Below are 17,447 nucleotides of genomic sequence, written 5' to 3'. Positions count from 1 at the left end.
TAAATAAAGCAGAAGCTATGGTGCTGTCATTAGCAGCAGCTGTGTTTACCTGCCATTTAATGTCAAAATGTCTGCTGCGAAAAAGGTCTATTAATGATCCAAACAGTCCCATGAGTCTTTGTGGTCATCAGTGCAGAACTGATCCTTGCTCAGAAAATCAAGCACACATTAAATAAGACAAGTAGGTGGGAAAAAAGTACAAATAACACCCACAAGCAAGTAAACTGAAAATACCAATACACACGAAAGCTCTAATTTAAGCAGGTGCATTGTTTGCACTAAATGTGTGGAAATGACTCCGAACACCCACAGCAGTCAATATGTACACAGACGTTTTAGATGATGAAAAAAGAGCGACCAGTTTCTGTTTATTTGATTCTTTAATGAATGATTTTTAATCGTGGTCTGTCACTCACAGTCGTCTTAGCATAAAACAATACTGACTACAAAAGAGTGAAAGAAAACATCTGAAAGCTTTCCATTGGAAGTATTTTTTAAAAACCCATGTAGGCTAAATATATGACATATTACCGCCTATAATGAGCCGGGGTAAGTTGAGCTCGTGTGTCTCGGGCTACTTGGCAAATTTAAGTAAGATATTCACTCTCCTTCTAGCTCTACCCTGTCCACAAACCCCTCGGGGAAATGTTTGGCTTTTTAGCAGGTAATTGCTTCACAGTGCCTGCCACCTAATTGTTGTCTGGTGCTGGTCCGGTAGCTTTCAGTGGGTTTGTGACAGTAAGACTGACCCAAAACCCAAACTGTGATTTGAAACACACTAAAAATCTCGGCTCACCTGAGTGCAAATGCAACGCCTAATGATAATTTTGTAAAGTTTTGTCGCTATGATTGACCATTACACATTGCATGTATTCATTTTATCTTTATATGTACCGTCAGCATATATTGCAAGTTTTTCTCTATTACAATTCCAAGACAGCTAAGCTGCAGTGTTTCTTTCCTATGCTATGAGCAGAGACAAAACACCCTGGATTTTCCTGTCCTGTGAGCAGAGCCCTGAAAAGAGCAGTACTCTCAGATTATTTTGAATGAGCCTGCAGTGTTTTGTATTATTCATGTGGCAGAACGCATGCACATGACCCAGCAACTCATTTGGCCCTTGTTCCCATGCAGCCAGCAGTCTCCAAGGGTTTAATTAAACAGTGTCGAAGCAGTGGCCCATCTCCCTCCATTGCCTTAAATTTCACAGCTCTCCTCCTCTCCTCCTAAAGTCATCACAAAAAAAAACTGTGAAATCCTCCTATCGACTTCCACTCTGAGGACAGCTACCTCCCGAGGAGCGACGGCAGCGTGACAGCTCACCGTCAAGCTTCCTGTCAGTCACTCCTTTTAAAGGAAAAAGCACCCGTACCAAGCGGAGCACCTATCGACACCCATCTGCAGCAGACAAACGATGTTCAAATGTAAGTATCAACACTCAATAGAGTAGACTGAGGGAGTCTGACTGTGAAACAAGTAGAAAGATAGCTAGACAGACGCTATGAATAACATATAAAACAAAACTGTAGCATGACAGGATGAAAGCAATCAAAGTTATAGACTGTATAGCAATCAATACGGTTGAGGAAGGCTCAGAAAAGAGGAAGGCTCTGTATTTGTTTCTCTTTTCTGCTGATAGTCCAAATTTTGAGGGAGAGAGAGGGGGAAAGTTTGATGCCATTTGCCTCTAATACTAACAGAACTGTAAAAAATTAAGGAAAAATGTAAAGAGCAGTGAAATCTCTTGGTTTAAAACACAAATATATGGATTTAGTCACTTATTGGTCTGCTATGCTCACAGTAAACCTCGCAGTTTGAGTTTTAAGTTCTTACCTTAAAGGAAAGTAATTTTGCTTTGGTGTCCCCCAAATGACAAGATGTTGGAGAGCAGTTTAAAAAAACAGAAAACATATAGTTAGGGTCATAACTGATGATGACTTAGTCCTCACAGGCTTATCTGGTTTATGTAGTTTCTGTAAATATATATGTATCAATCTGAGTTTTAGAAGAAAAAGAAAATAAACCCTATTTCAGGTCAGAGTGAGACACTTTTTAAGGTGTTTCTAGTCATTTTTGACTGGTCCATTCTGTATATTCAGTTTATGTGTATACTCACTTGTCCTCAGGTTGGTAGTACTGGGTTGGATGCTTCTTTTGCCTTCAGAACTGCCTTATTTTTTTGTGGCACAGATTCAACAAGGTGCTTGGAGACAATCCTCAGAGGTTCATCAGCTGCACATGATGCAAATCTCCAGTTACACCACATCCCAAAGGTACTCCATTGGATTGAGATCTTGTGACCGTGGAGGCCGTTTGAGTACAGCGAACTCACTGTTCAACACTACAGTCTGTGATTATTTGAGCTTTGTGGCATTTTGTGTTATTCGGCTGGAAACAACCATCAGAAGATAGTTACACTGTAATCATAAAGGGATGAACGCGGTCAGAAAGAATACTCAGGTAGGCTGTGGCGTTTAAACGATGTTCAGCTGTTGTTCAGGGTCCTAAAGTGTGCCAGGAGAATATGCCCCACACAACTGCACCTCCACAGGCAGCCTGAACCATTAATACAAAAGCAGGATGGATCCATGCTTTCATGCTGTTTACATCAGAGTCTTAACCTACCATCCAAGTGTCACAGCGGAAATCAAGACTCATCAGATTAGGCAATATTTTTCCAATCTTTGGTTGTACAGTTTTGGTGAGCCTGTGCAAACTGTAGCCTTAGTTTCAACATTGGAAACCGATATGGTGTTCTGCTGTAGCCCATTGGCTTTGAGGTTGGACATGGAGATGCTCTTCTGCATATCTTTGTTGTAACAGTGCTTATTTGAGTTACTGATGTCTCCTTCCTATCAGCTCGAAACATTCAGACCGCTGTCATCAACAATGCATTTTCAATGAGTATTTTCTCTTTTTCTCTGTAAACTCTAGAGACAGATGTGTGGGGAGATCCAGTAGATCATCAGTTCTTTAAATATTCAGACTAGCCTCTCTGTCACAGACTGGGTTGCATCCATGTGACTGGCGAGCAGTTGAGCAGGTGCAGCTAACAAAGTTGCCTATGAGTGTAACTGTCCAAATAACTGCCTGAACACAATATTTCCTGATGGGCTTTGAGCAGAAGTTAAGTTTACTTAAGTGTAATTTTAAACAATTCATTTTAAATTAGGCCATATTTTTGCCATCTATTGTGCATCAGGTTGCTGGTTGCTTGATGGATTCAAAGCAGCCTGTTATAAATTCATCAGAATGTAAGTCTCACCATTAGAACACATGCCTGTATCAAAGTAAGAAGAGGGTAATAATATTGACTGATAATGATTACGAACAAATACATGCTGATATTTATGAATATCTTCAGTCAGTCAAGGGCTGCAAGGTGCTTTAGTTCATGAAAGAAAGGGGTTAGTTAGTTAAACAGCAGTGCAGGTTCATTACAATCCAGATTCATTAACATAATGCAACCTTTAACTGATTTATTGGGGATTGTTTTCTTTTCCTTTTAGGACAGTAAGGTCTTGATTGAGGTGGTGTGCAGCTCTCACGTTGTATTTCGTCCATGCGTTTTGCAGAAGAACTTTCATGGAGGTGGGTGCTATGTGTCAAAGTTACATCTGCAAGAATGCCAGGGGCCAAGGTTTCAAAGCAGAACAATGCTTTTCATTTCAAATGCCAGAACAAAAAATGTAGCCAATAAAGACAGCGGGGTATGTAGAGCAAACTTTTTGATTAAAACTCAGACTTTGTCATCTATGTTGTCAAAGCCTGCACCTTCCATATTAAAAAACCCCAAACAAACAAGAAAACAAAGCGGAGAAGTGTAATGTTCAGCCACTTAGCGTTGATGGCTCTTTATTGTTTTTATAGACTAATAAAAAATGCTGCAGTCATTCAAACAGGAGGTCATATCTGCAGCAAATGCACAGCGTGGTTAAAATTAATAAATGCAATTCGGTTTATAACGGCTCTTGATTGGATTAAATCAGCATGAAACTGAATTAACCCTGAAACACAGACGTTGTTTTAAATTTTATTTTATTTTTTATACCACCGGCGCCTAATTGGTTTGGTGCAGAAATTGCTAATAAATCCTTGTGCATCAAACAAGCTTTGAACAGTCGTCACCGCAGAGAATTTGTTACTCATCTGCTCGTCAGAGGGCTTTTGTTGCCCCTCAAGGACTCAAGACTTTTAGTGAATAATGACAAAAGAAGCAGGACGCAGGAAGATTTTTTAAAAACAAATTTCAAAATCTTGCCTAATGGTGCCGGAAGGAGGAAAAAAAACACACAAAAGTGAAACAAACAAAAAAACACCCCACCTGAGTGCAGCTGTCAGACGGGGATTTAGGTGGAGCTAAAATGTAGAGGATGTTTTTTTAGGGGTGTATTCAGCAGATTATAACGAGCATCCATTTAGTAAAGTGGCAAAGAGAGCAGATTCACACCTCCACCCACGATAATGGCTTTGCACACAATTTGTATAGCATGATGCATTTTTTTCTAAATGTCAAATGAATAACTGTGTCACATAATTTAACTTAAATCTGTAGAAATTTGGCAAGCAGCTTGTTTTCTGAGACTCAGCCAACTGCAGCATAATACATCTCTAAATTCTTCATTGATTGATTCTTTGTGTCTTGTTTGTGTACGTTTGCTTGTGCTGATGATTATTGCATTAGTGGTCTTAATACTGTTTGTCTTGGGAATGGAGAAGGGATTTATGTGAGTCCAAACAAAAGCCTCAAGGTTTTGTGTTTGTGTACTACTTGGACCATAATCACCGCAAATCCAGCACGGGTAAGGCCATTTTTATGACTACAGTGCAGCAAACGACAGCCTGCAAGAACTCTGACTGTGGCAGTAAAGTACAGTTGTCATCTGACTCAGGTGGCATCTTTGTTGACAGCGACAGAAATCTCTCTGGACATTCTTAGTGTCGCTTTATCCCAGGATAATGGAGCTCAGTGTGGAACAGGAGGTACAGTATGTACTGTTGGAGGGCCAGAGCTTGGAAGAGATTCAGAAAAAGGAGTTTAGATTTCCTTGAGCTACAATATCAGTTTAAACGAAGAATGAAAGCGTCACCAAAGTACAAGAATTACTGTTTCCCCTCCCCTCCAAACGGTTACGGCAGATGGCTGCTCCTCCCTGACTCTGCTTCTGCTGGAGGTTTCTTCCTGTTAAAAGGGAGTTTTTCCTTCCCACTGTCGCCAAGTGCTTCCTCATAGGAGGTTATGTAATTCACTAGTTTTCTCTTTAATATTGAATAATCTATAGCTTTCATATAAAGCACCTTGAGGTGATTTGATGCTATATAAATAAAATTGAATTAAGCTATTTGTCTGAGTCACCACAATAGGACTGAATTTTATTGTAGTGCATATTTTTGCTGTAGGTTACAACTCACTTTTCTTGGCACCTCTCTGCATCCATAAACTGGCCTCATTAAAATTAATGAAGGGCCTGAGCAGGTTTAAAATTGGCCTAAATTTATCCGAAGAGCAAGGGCAGTAGAAGAAAGGGGCAAAGGACTGCTTTAAATCTCTGTTACACATTCCTATTAAGTTGCTATTCACAAGGCACGAGGTCCAAGGTATCAAAAAAAAGATTAAAAAAGCAAAGCAGTGCAGTTCTTTTGTTGATTTGAATTAAAGTTCATGAAATATGTGTCTCATTCTTATTTTATGTCTCCGCATTGTTTTGTTTTTGCTCCATTAACCAATACGAGATTAAATTACAGCACTGCATTTTTTTCTTGAAGGCATTTTGCTCGCAATTTAGATATTTCTGTCACAAAACTTTCATTCATTACAGCAGCAGAATACAATACAAGTTTGGCATCTACGGTCCCCGTCACTTTCTGCAAATTGGGGAGTGATAGGTAATTATCCCCCTGGTGCTTAGGGGTGGATTGTGGGGTGCCTGAGGTGTTGAAACAGCAGGCAGCGATGCATCACAGCAGCAGTACTGATGTGTTAGAGGGAAAAACCACAAGACTGAAAGGGTGTATTTGGTATGTGACCGGATGAGGATAAAGCATGACAGGATATCCATATAGACCTAAAGGGGTTAAACTCAGGGCGTTGAACTGGCATGATAGTGAATTGGTGTTCATTGCATCGCTAATTTTGGACCTAACCACATGTTTCACATGTAATCCATTGTACATAAACCCCTAAGAGTTCCTTTGTAATGCTAGCCTTGCTCTATGAATCTGTACAGCACTGAATGCTAATATCAGTGTGCAAGCATGCTCATTGTGACAATAGAATAAGATATGGAAGCAAAACCAATCATTTTAAGCTAATAATAATGTGATAGATTGGTAACCTGTCCAGGATCTTGCCCTTGGACTTTGGGATGGGATCAAGCCTCCCCGTGACTCCAAATTAGATAAGTGCTTAAGAAGATGGATTGATTTTGACCTAATGTTGGTACTAAGTTACCAGTTTCATTAGAACGGCTGCTCTATAGACCTTAAATATCTTTAGAAAATTTGAAAGCAAATGTTTTTAATAATTAGTAAGATATTTCACTTCAAGTTCATGGTGGGCATAGATGCAAAGTAAGGATTACCAGTGTATACATCTTCCCACGCGTGTGTTCAATAAAATCATCGTTTGACTGAACTCCTCTGGGCCAGTGTGGGTTTGTTCTTATCCTCAATATTTAGAATTCGGGACACTGGCATACAAAAATGTCGATACAGAATTTCATAAAAAACTGCCTGAAACTTCAGTAAGAATGTAAAAAATGCCAACCCAGATTAGAAAACAAAACTTTCATACATTCAATAGTTGCATAGAAAATTAACACCCACCTCACAGCATTTCCTTCATTTCTTCAGTTTTTTAAAAATATTTCCTGAATACTTTCTTTGGCTAGTCTTGGATCTATCTACTTTTCCATCCCCCCAGGGACTGCATGATATCACCTGTTTGTTGATGACATCGATCATCCCATCCTGTGTTGGCTCCAACACACCCGCCCCCACTTCAAACCATCTCTAACTCCTTGTCTTCTTCACCGTTATCATCTATCAATTCTTGTTTGATGGATTTCCAGAAATGTATCACTCAGTATCATCACAAAGAAAGAAGTGCAGCTTGAAACGAAATCCTACAGCTGACGCTATGAGAAAAGGTGCGCCGAAGGAAGTGCAGTCAAAATGCTTCCTGAAATGCAGCCGGTGTTGCTTTTACCTTCACGCCAGCGAAGAGAAGAGGTCTCTCGTCTCAAATGTTAGATTCTGTTTGAGACAGAGTAAAACAACAGCATGCTGATTGGATCCAGAAAAAGTATAGGTTCAGGCTGTGAGACAAAAATACGGATGAATACTGTAAAGGCTACTTTAATGACAAAAAACAGTCCCTTCCTGCTGTGCGCAATCAGCACACGCTTGTAAGTAAGTAAACATACACGCGGTGAGATGATGAAATGAGAAAGGATGTGTAAGTTACTTTTAGTTATGTCTGAAATAAGGTGGAAATTTACACACTGTATGCAGAGGCTGTTGATAGAGCTATTGTGTTTAAACTTTCAAAAAAAAGGAATTATTTATGGCGTTTGGATCCTACAGTTTGAGAATGTACTGAACATCACACAGAATAGACACAGACAGGCTTTTATCTGCAGTTTGTACCTCAGAGTGCTCAGTCTGACAGGCAAAAAATAGCTGTGATGGAGGATTTTGGTTCATATACCACTATCTCACGAGAGTAAAATCCAATATTTTACTCTATAAAAGAAATAAAAATTGTTCAAGTATTGAACTTATTGTTCAGTTATATTTATCTCTTCTAGTAAAAAGCAGCCCTTTTATTCAGTGATTCCCAAAGTGTAACTAAGCTACAGGGACTACTTACACATCAGTCAGGATGTATTTGACTGCTGTGTTTAAAAAAAAAAGAGAACTAAGTGCACATAAGTATGTTTACATCGTAAGCAATGGCCAAGAAGTATAAATACAAACAACAATAAATAAGTACTGTTAAAACAGTAGATAAAAATGGTTCAAAGGGCTTGCTAAAGGCATGGTTAACAGATGCAGAAGCTGCTAATTTTAGTGGGTTGCCAACAGCATGGATAAACGAAAATCAACAGCTAGCTAAAGTTAGGATTGAAAAGTCAGAATTTACTAGCAAATAGTATGGCTAGCAGCTAAATCTGTTAGCTAAAATTATTGACAAAAGACTGGAATAGATAAAGAAAATATGTTCAGACAAGCCTCGAGATTGACTGCTGACCCTCTGGTATCCTTGGGAAAGATGTGCATTCACTAGCTAGCTGGTGAGTGGTTCCTGGAAGTTGCTGGCTGTTGCAGGGTAAAAATATTCACTAATTAACCTTGGGGAGGTAGCAAAAGTTGAAAAAGTACAGCAGAAACAATAAATAGAAACTCATTGACTTCAAGGCAAAAGTTGTGCCTTCCCAGATAGCACAGCAATGTATTTCAGACCTACATGCTCTGTGTAGGTAGTGGTAGGTGCTATGTAGCGCAGATGTGTGTTTGCTCATTGGGGAGAATACAATCTACCTCTCTTTGCACCATCCACACGGAGAGGCTTTCAGTGGTGTTAATGTAGCTTTGTCACTGTCAAGATATCAGGGCACCGTTTCTAAACTCTGCTTCACCAATGTTTTTTCACTGTCTGCAGATCCATCGAGGAATAGCAATAGTTAGTGCAGATGTTTTCCCGCCAAAAGACATAGTATTGATGTAGCTTACTGCAAATATAATACCTGAATATTTCTATAGTTACATGCTAAATTCAGCGTACAACAAACATCTGCACCATATACAACTTTCCAGTGGGGTCACTGACTGCTTTCTAGGCCTGCGCTGGGCTTTAACGACTTATTTTACAAATAATTGCAAGCAACTACTCGTCAAATCAAATCAAATCAAATCACTTTTATTGTCACATCACATGTGCAGGTACACTGGTACAGTACATGTGAGTGAAATTCTTGTGTGCGAGCTTCACAAGCAACAGAGTTGTGCAAAATACAATAATGTAAAACAAGCAAAATATAAAAATGGCTAATCTAAAAAGTAATAAATATATGTACAATATGTAAAGGTATATACATTACTGAATGTGTATACTAAATATGTTTTTCTACGTGTGTGTGTTTGAGTGTGTATATAGTATGTATATACATGTTTTACAAATGAAATAAAGTAAACAATAAAATAAGATATATAAAATATACAGAGGTTGGTATGTGCAAAACAGTGGCATTAATGTACAGTATGGAGTGCATAATGTTGAAGTTCCAGTAGTGAGGGTGAGGTGTCTATGAAGTGTTCAGCAGTCTGATGGCCTGATGGAAAAAGCTGTCTCTCAGTCTGCTGGTACGGGACCGGATGCTGCAGAACCTCCTTCCTGATGGTAGTAGTCTGAACAGTTTATGGCTGGGGTGACTGGAGTCCTTGATGATCCTCCCCGCTTTCCTCAGGCACCGCTTCCTGTAGATGTCTTGGAGGGAGGGAAGCTCACCTCCAATTATCCGTTCAGCACACCGCACTACTCTCTGGAGAGCTTTGCGGTTGTGAGCGGTGCTGTTGCCGTACCAGGTGGTGATGCATCCAGTGAGGATGCTCTCAATGGCACAGCGATAGAAGGTCCTGAGGATGCGGGGGCTCATGCCGAATCTTTTCAGTCTCCTGAGAAAGAAGAGGTGCTGCTGCGCCTTCTTCACTGTTTTGTTTATGTGTACTGACCACGTAAGATCCTCAGCCAGATGTACACCAAGGAAGCGGAAGCTGCTCACTCTCTCCACAGCGGCGCCGTTGATGGTGATGGGGGTGTGTACTCCTCTGCACCTCCGGAAGTCCACTATCAACTCCTTTGTCTTTGCGACGTTGAGAGTGAGATGGTTGTCTTGACACCAGTGGGTCAGGGCGCTGACCTCCTCCCTGTAGGCCGTCTCATCACCGTTGGTAATAAGACCCACCACTGTAGTGTCGTCCGCAAACTTCACAATGATGTTGGAGTTTCTAGTGGCCGTGCAGTCGTAGGTGTAGAGTGAGTACAGGAGAGGGCTCAGTACACACCCCTGTGGAGCACCAGTGTTCAGTGTGATGGGGGATGAGGTGGTGCTGCCCAGTCTGACCACTTGGCGTCTGTCAGACAGGAAGTTAAGGATCCAGCTGCCGAGGGAGCTGCTCAGTCCTAGATCCTGCAGTTTCCTGTCCAGCTTCGAGGGAACGATGGTGTTGAATGCTGAGCTGTAATCTACAAACAGCATTCTCACATACGTGTCTCTCTTCTCCAGGTGTGACAGGGCAGCATGGAGTGTCAGGGCTATGGCATCATCAGTGGACCTGTTGTGGCGGTATGCGAACTGTAGAGGGTCCAGTGAGTCGGGTAGTGCAGAGCAGATGAAGTCCCTGACCAGCTTCTCGAAGCATTTGCTCACGATGGGGGTCAGGGCTACGGGTCGCCAGTCGTTCAATGAGGAGATGGTGGAGGATTTGGGTACAGGGACGATGGTGGCCATTTTGAAGCAGGCTGGGACTACAGACAGAGAGAGGGAAAGGTTGAAGATGTGTGTAAACACTCCAGCCAGCTGAGCCGCGCATGACTTGAGGACGCGGCCGGGAATCCCGTCCGGACCAGTAGCTTTGCGTGCGTTCACCCTCCTGAAGCACTTCCGCACATCCTCCTCAGACACAGTGTGCGCACTGACGTCATCCGCGGTGCGCACACTGTCCGGTCTCGTGGTGTTCGCTGTGTCGAATCTAGCGTAGAATACGTTTAGATCCTCACACAGAGAGGCCGTGGTCTGCGGTGTGCTGGTTTTCCCTCTAAAGTCTGTGATCGTGTTTAGTCCCTGCCACATACTCCGAGGGTTGTCAAAATGTTGCTCCACCTTGTCCCTGTACTCACGTTTGGCTGCTTTGATCGTCTTCCGGAGTTGGTAATGTGCGTGTTTGTAGTCCGATGTGTTCGCGGAGGCGAACAATCGGTTGGGGGATACATTTGTCCCATCATGACTGGTGCTTGTTAGATAGTATCCAACCGGAGGGCGTAGAGCAAAAATAATGGATAAACTGTGATTAATAAATATAATGAGCAGCTGTTAAATTAAGACAGTATAAAAGACATCGATGTAAATTCAGCTGCCTGGGTTGGGACACCTGTCAATCGTTTTGGCCATACTCCTAACTCCAGTATCCAGGTTCATCAGTTCTAGGATGACATGTATTTTAAAATGAATTCAAACACTTTAAACATATGTTAAATCCATCTGATGGTACTTTTGTGATATGCCAGATTAAAAACTTTTGGGATCACTCCATTAGTTATCTGCCAGAACAGAGAACATGTAAAATGGACTCCTTTATGGATGTTTTAAACATTTTGTGTGTACCTTTCTTCATTTTCTAAAGGAAATGGAATCCCAGCCTTTAGAAAAATAGTGAGATTACTCAAAAGTGGAGAGGAAGACATCAGCTTGATGTATTATCACACTGAATATTATCAGAGCATTTGGACCTGCTTAGTGTCCCTTTGAAGTGAAGATCAGGCCTATCTGACATCAGATGATGGTGGAAGCGCTCTTTGAAAAATGATGCCTGATTACAGTGAAGCAGGTGAACAAACATCCCACACTTTTGGATCATTTACATGTGAGAGGAGTCTGTTGTAAATCAACACCATCATCATTATGTTGCATGTGGGCAGCCTAAGAGACATTTGTAACAAAGTAGAAAAGACACAAAGACTTTTTTTTTTTTAAATGTGCATGCACTAAATGAAAATAAGAGAGGTCTTTTTCAGCTGGGCTAATCAAATAAGATCACCTTTTCCTCAGAGACTAACTATATAATCACCACAAAATGTCTGTGGAACAAAGACAATTGTGTGTTTATATGATTACATCAGGCAGTTAGCATAGAGCCAGTGCATGCACGTTCATATAAGGTTTGTGAACATGGGAGAGACTTGAACTCCTCCACTTGGGGCAGCAACTTGGGCTTGAAGGTGCGATGAGACTGCAAATGAAGGACCAGTGTGAGGAGACTACTTCTCAGTGAAGCCAACAGAATCACATCATCTGCAAAAAGTGAAGACTTGACCCTGAGGCCACTAAACCAGACACCCTCCTCCCTTGGCTACTATAAATTTTGTCAATAAAAGTTATTAACAGAACTGGTGGTAGAATCCAGTGCTAACTGGGAATATGTCTGAATTACTGATGGTGTTGCAGACCGTCACCAAGCAAGCAATATATTATTCTCTGTCAAGATGAAACCGCACTGATTCAGTCATTCTAAGCTCCAGGCTCTGGGGAGGCCAATCCATGACTGATAGTTGGACCGTGTTTTAAAGACGCATGTAGAGACTCAGTGTTGTACATTTATCCTGACTAGGGATGGGTATCGTTTAGGTTTTATCCGATACCGGTGCCAAACTGGTACTTTTGAAACGGTGCCGGTGCTTAAACGGTGCTCAAACCGGTGCTTAAAGAATGGAGAACACAAACTTGGTCCAAAAACCTCTCATGTTCAGCTGTTTTTTTGTTTTTTTTTTGTAAAAAGATAACAATGTTAGCCTTTTCTGGAGCTATAGGGCATATATGGTATCACTCTTGGTTGGAAGCAGTGCTTAATCAATGGAAAAAACACAAACTTTGTCCAAAAACCTCTCATGTTTAACTGTTTTTTTGTAAAAAGATAACAATGTAAGCCTTTTCTTCAGCTATAGGGCATATATGGTATCACTCTTGGCTGGAAGCAGCGCTTAAACAATGGAAAAAAACACAAACTTTGTCCAAAAACCTCTCATGTTTAACTGTTTTCCACTTTTTCTTTGGTCATTTTAGCCTTTTTGGCCAGGGTGAAGGGAGTATCTGCCATCAAACAAGAAGACAGCCGCATGTAACTACGACGGTGTTTGCTAGTTCACCTTACATGCATTAATGTAATAACGTGGTTAGCCTACTCAATGTAAATTACACACGAACAACATTAAGCTACTCACGCAGAGAAGAACGGCTGCTGCTGCCATCATCATCCTCATCATTTCTGCTACACTGGCAGGGCTAGGGGCCAGGACTCTACTCTTCGGGTTTTTGGGGGATGTTGCTAACTCCGGGTCCGATAACAGGCACCACACCCGCAGTAGATGTGCACGGTGTGAGGTCTCACAGCAAGCTATCAAACACGGCGCATTTCTCGGCTTTAAAAAAACCGCTATGCGTCGCCAGGTGTTTCATCGGATTCGAGGTGTTACCTCCTTTGACAGTATCACAGTACCAGCTTAAAGCACTTGTTGCAGGCTGCTGAGTTTGCATCTTTTGCTGTGAAGTACAGCCAGACTTTGACCGCTTCACCTTGGGCATTTTTAATCTGTAGCTCTGCTCTAAAAGAACGTACGTACCTGGACCCGCCTACTATCCTCGGAAACGTAAAATGATTGGCTAGAATTGGCTCAGGAAAAAAAAGCACCGAAATAAAGCACCGAAATGTACGCTGCTTTTCGGTCTGGTTACAGGGGCGGATCTAGAGAAATTTTCTTAGGGTGGCATGAGGGTGGCAAAGAAATCAAATGGGGTGGCAAAATCAAAGCCTTTTTTTCCCCAAACACATATGCAGGTGGTTACATATGGTTAAAATGATTCAAATGCAGTAAGTATACACGTTTTTCATATAAATATAGTCTATAACTTAATTATTGTCTGTAGCCCACATAATTAAACACTTTAGTTACATAAAACATGTGAGTTTTGATATTATGTACTGTATAGCCTGTATAATAAATAAATATGTAGCCCAATAAGTATAAAATCCGGAAAACTACACAACATGGGGTGGTTCATTTACAAACACAAGTCTAACTTAAGTTTCACTGTTTTTTGTTAGAAAACAATCACATTGTTACAGCTTAAATTACACAAAATGTCAGAAATCTGCACTGTCATGAACAAAAATTTAAACCTAATTTTTCATGATTTGTTGGATTAACCCACTGAGGTCTGAAATACAACCAGCCATTTTTGATTCCTTTTGAGTTTACGTTTGTATTTCACCCTCAAATTGTTTCATTTTATTTTTCTCCTTGCCTTGTTTGGTGTCTTTTCAGCTCAACTGAATTTAGTTGTTTTTTCACTGACATACTGCATTAGTATTACTGATCTGAAATCACACAAATAACCTAAAATCCTAGTAGTATTTTCTACTGTAAAAAAAACCCACAGACATGTTGAGTAAATTTGTATAACTTGAAATGCAAATATAAATTGTACATTTTGTAAACATATACAACTATTTATCTAAAAATGCAGCCAATACACCTGCTGTTTTTTCATTTTGTATAAGAATTTAAAAATATTCCTAAAACTAAAATGAGAGAACAATCAGGTGTCACAGTAAGATGCCCCACAAATGATGTGTGCCAGTAAAAAAAAGTTTGTCCACCAAAAGACAGAAGAGAGCAGCACAGGGATAAACCTGCAGGCCTAACAACAGGAGGTGTATCACTCCGCTGGTTTTCTACTTAGTGACAGTGTTTACACTGCAATGTGCTTTAGTGACATTCATTAGTGTCCTCACTGACACACAAAACAAAACGACTACACAACAGAACAACTACACAAGACAACACACTAAGTATACACTCCACACTAAACGTCACAAATCTCCACATCTAAAAACTCTCTCTCTCTCTCACTCGCTCTGTCTCGCTGCCATTACCGTCACTCCCAAAACTTTCCCCTCTTCCTAAACAACCAAATCCCACGTGCTGACTTTTTTTAATTGGTCGACATGGTACATTTTTCCACCGACAGGAAAGAGGTGGCTTTTTTCCTTTCTTTACTGTTTTCGCGCTGTCCTTAGAAAACGCTTAAAACACACAAAAACGTGACGACAGTATTTAGAAAAAGGCGTGGCTTATATATATTATCATAACTCTGGATTTACTGGCCTGTAATTAAAATTAAAAAACTTTGAAGTCCGAACTTTCAATGTGGGCTGAAATAGAGGCTGTGTCCGAATTCAGGGGAAGGATGCTTAAAATGCCATATTTGGAGGCAATGACGTCACAGCGACGCGACGAGGACTGTCCGAATTCAAAGAGCACTCAAAATGTGGCGACAAATGTGTCCTACTTTTCCGTGAATTTGAGGGTTAGTCGTGTCCGAATTCAGAGGAAGGACGCTTCAATGCCATATTTGGAGGCAATGACGTCACGGCGACGAGACGAAGGCTGTCCGAATTCAAAGAGTCCTCAAAATGTGGCGACAAATGTGTCCTACTTTGCCCTGAATTCTAAGGATGGTCCGATGTATCCTTCATGTCCTACTATATCCCAGGATTCATTGCGGGTCATAGAGGAGATTTGTTTCTGATAACGATGGTGGTCAAAGCGGGAGAGGAAAACACTTTCAAATGTAAGTATATGAAAATCTGGTTGTACAAAAGTTAAATTGTTATAGTGGTCGTTTTGTTAAGCTTTGGGCATCTGCATAGACATGTTTCTTTTCTTTAAAATAACCGTAAACCAGTTTGCATGGGGGGTCCCGCGATTTTTCATGTATTGCTGCTTACATACAGCTAATTTAGATTTTTTTCGAATTGGTGATATGTTATGTGGAACAAAGACCAAACGACTTAATTTATTAAAACGAGGAGAAAACGATCACCTCTTCACTGGGGTGAAGAATTGAGCCGCTACGGCGTGGAGGTACAAGAATAAATCAGTTTACACATCATATTCATATGAGTACAGTCCTATTAACCCTCATGCTACAGCAGCGGTCCCCAACCTTTTTTACGCCACAGACCGGTTTATGTCAGACACGGAGCGGCCTTTAAGGTATCGCGGATACATACAACCACATAAAATGATCCGACCAAGACAAAAACTGTGGTATTTTGTAAATATAATAATAAACGTGAATGTGCTGTGTAATTGTGTAACTTTATTAGCAGCGTCCTCCTGAAAATGCGCCAATATTGAGAGTAACATCCTCCTCTCTGCCGCTTAATGCTCTCTGGTCGCTATGGTAATGTGTAAATATTTCTTTCAAAATAAGACACGAAACTACAACAAGGGAAAGACTCAGGGAAACAGAGTTAATGATAAAACCCCTGAAAACCATAAATTTCACAGCGGAGCCTCAACTCTCGTGGCCCGGTACCAAACGACTCACGGACCGCTGCTGTACAGAACCTGTGATGTCCAGACGGTGTTCCTCTGGTGTTCTGCTGTGAAAAATTTTGGGTTTAGGGATTAACATAGTTGCCATGGTTTCCTTTCTTCTCTTATTTGTTGTGTGTGATCAGGACAATTCTGGAGAAGATGGGCCTGCAGGGGAAAGTCACCCCCTTGCAGGCCAGAAGACATGAGATAACTTTAAAGAATACAAAGTACGTATGTGTGTTATCAAGAAGATAATTCTTAAGAACACAAGTTAATAAATGTGCAATTACTAAGAGTTGTTGTGGTGTTTTTATTTGCCTGCTGTCATTTTTGATTTCCTCTGCCTTTAGGATTGCAAGTATCCAGGCTCAGGAGAGGGGGTCAGTGGGAAGCCCACTGCTGCTACTTGGCCCTGGTTTGCCCTCATGGATGAGGTGATAGGACAGAGGCCTTCCATTAAGCCTCTTGTCCAAATGTCCTCTCTCCCTGAGGACACTCCAGGGCCAAGCACAACAGTGGGTGACCAAAACGACAGTGATGATGAAGCGGCTCAGCCACCTACGACAGGGAGAAAGAGGAAAAGGGACAGGGATGATGAGCTGCTAGACCTCATCAGAGAGGACATGAGGCAGCAAAGAGAGGCTGAGGAGAGGAGAGCAGGGAGAGGATGGACAGACTGTTTTCACTTCTAGAAAGATGTGTTCCAAAATGAGTTATATATTGAGAAATTTATTTATTTGAATATATTTGTTACATTGTTACATGTGTTGCATTAGTTTAAAGGTTTTATGTTATTAATAAATTGATTCGAACAAACAGTGATTGTCACTGAACTCAATTTGATTTACAGGCATTTTTAACATGTATGAACGTAACGCTAACTTTGAACAATTTTACTTGGATATTTATTTGATAGCAATAAAGTAAATAACAATAACAATTAAACAAGAATATTTCAAATACACAGTATGCAAAGATGGAAAAACAATATTTTCAGTTGTTCACACAGGATTAACCTGAGTGACCTATTCCTGGACCGTTTCTTGAACAACTGTAATAGATTACAGGAAGTCTCTGGCAGTGTTGCTGAATCTGCCGGAGCAAGATCAGACGTGGATGGGGTGCTGCAACTGAGGTTTGTCTTTTCTGGTCGGGGAGTGGAGAATCACACAGGGTGGTCTGCAAAGAGCTTTAGGATGCTTCCTCCCACTGTCCACTGCATCGTCCATCGTCCATCCACAGGGTGCAAACCCTGTGTGGGCTGGCTCACTTGTGGCTGCCACACCAC

General features: G+C 41.0%; 1 long non-coding RNA gene across 1 annotated transcript; it reads left to right on the top strand.

The window, feature by feature from the left end:
• Positions 1-15,009: 15,009 nt before the first annotated feature.
• On the top strand, positions 15,010-16,710 carry LOC134634670 (uncharacterized). The gene is made up of 3 exons (XR_010094864.2): positions 15,010-15,407; positions 16,303-16,386; positions 16,510-16,710. It is a non-coding gene; the product is annotated as an uncharacterized LOC134634670 (long non-coding RNA).
• The last annotated feature ends 737 nt before the right edge of the window (positions 16,711-17,447 follow it).

Source organism: Pelmatolapia mariae, linkage group LG9, assembly GCF_036321145.2.
Source record: "Pelmatolapia mariae isolate MD_Pm_ZW linkage group LG9, Pm_UMD_F_2, whole genome shotgun sequence".
Taxonomy (NCBI): Eukaryota; Metazoa; Chordata; class Actinopteri; order Cichliformes; family Cichlidae; genus Pelmatolapia; species Pelmatolapia mariae.
This window is presented reverse-complemented; position numbering and strand designations above follow the sequence as displayed.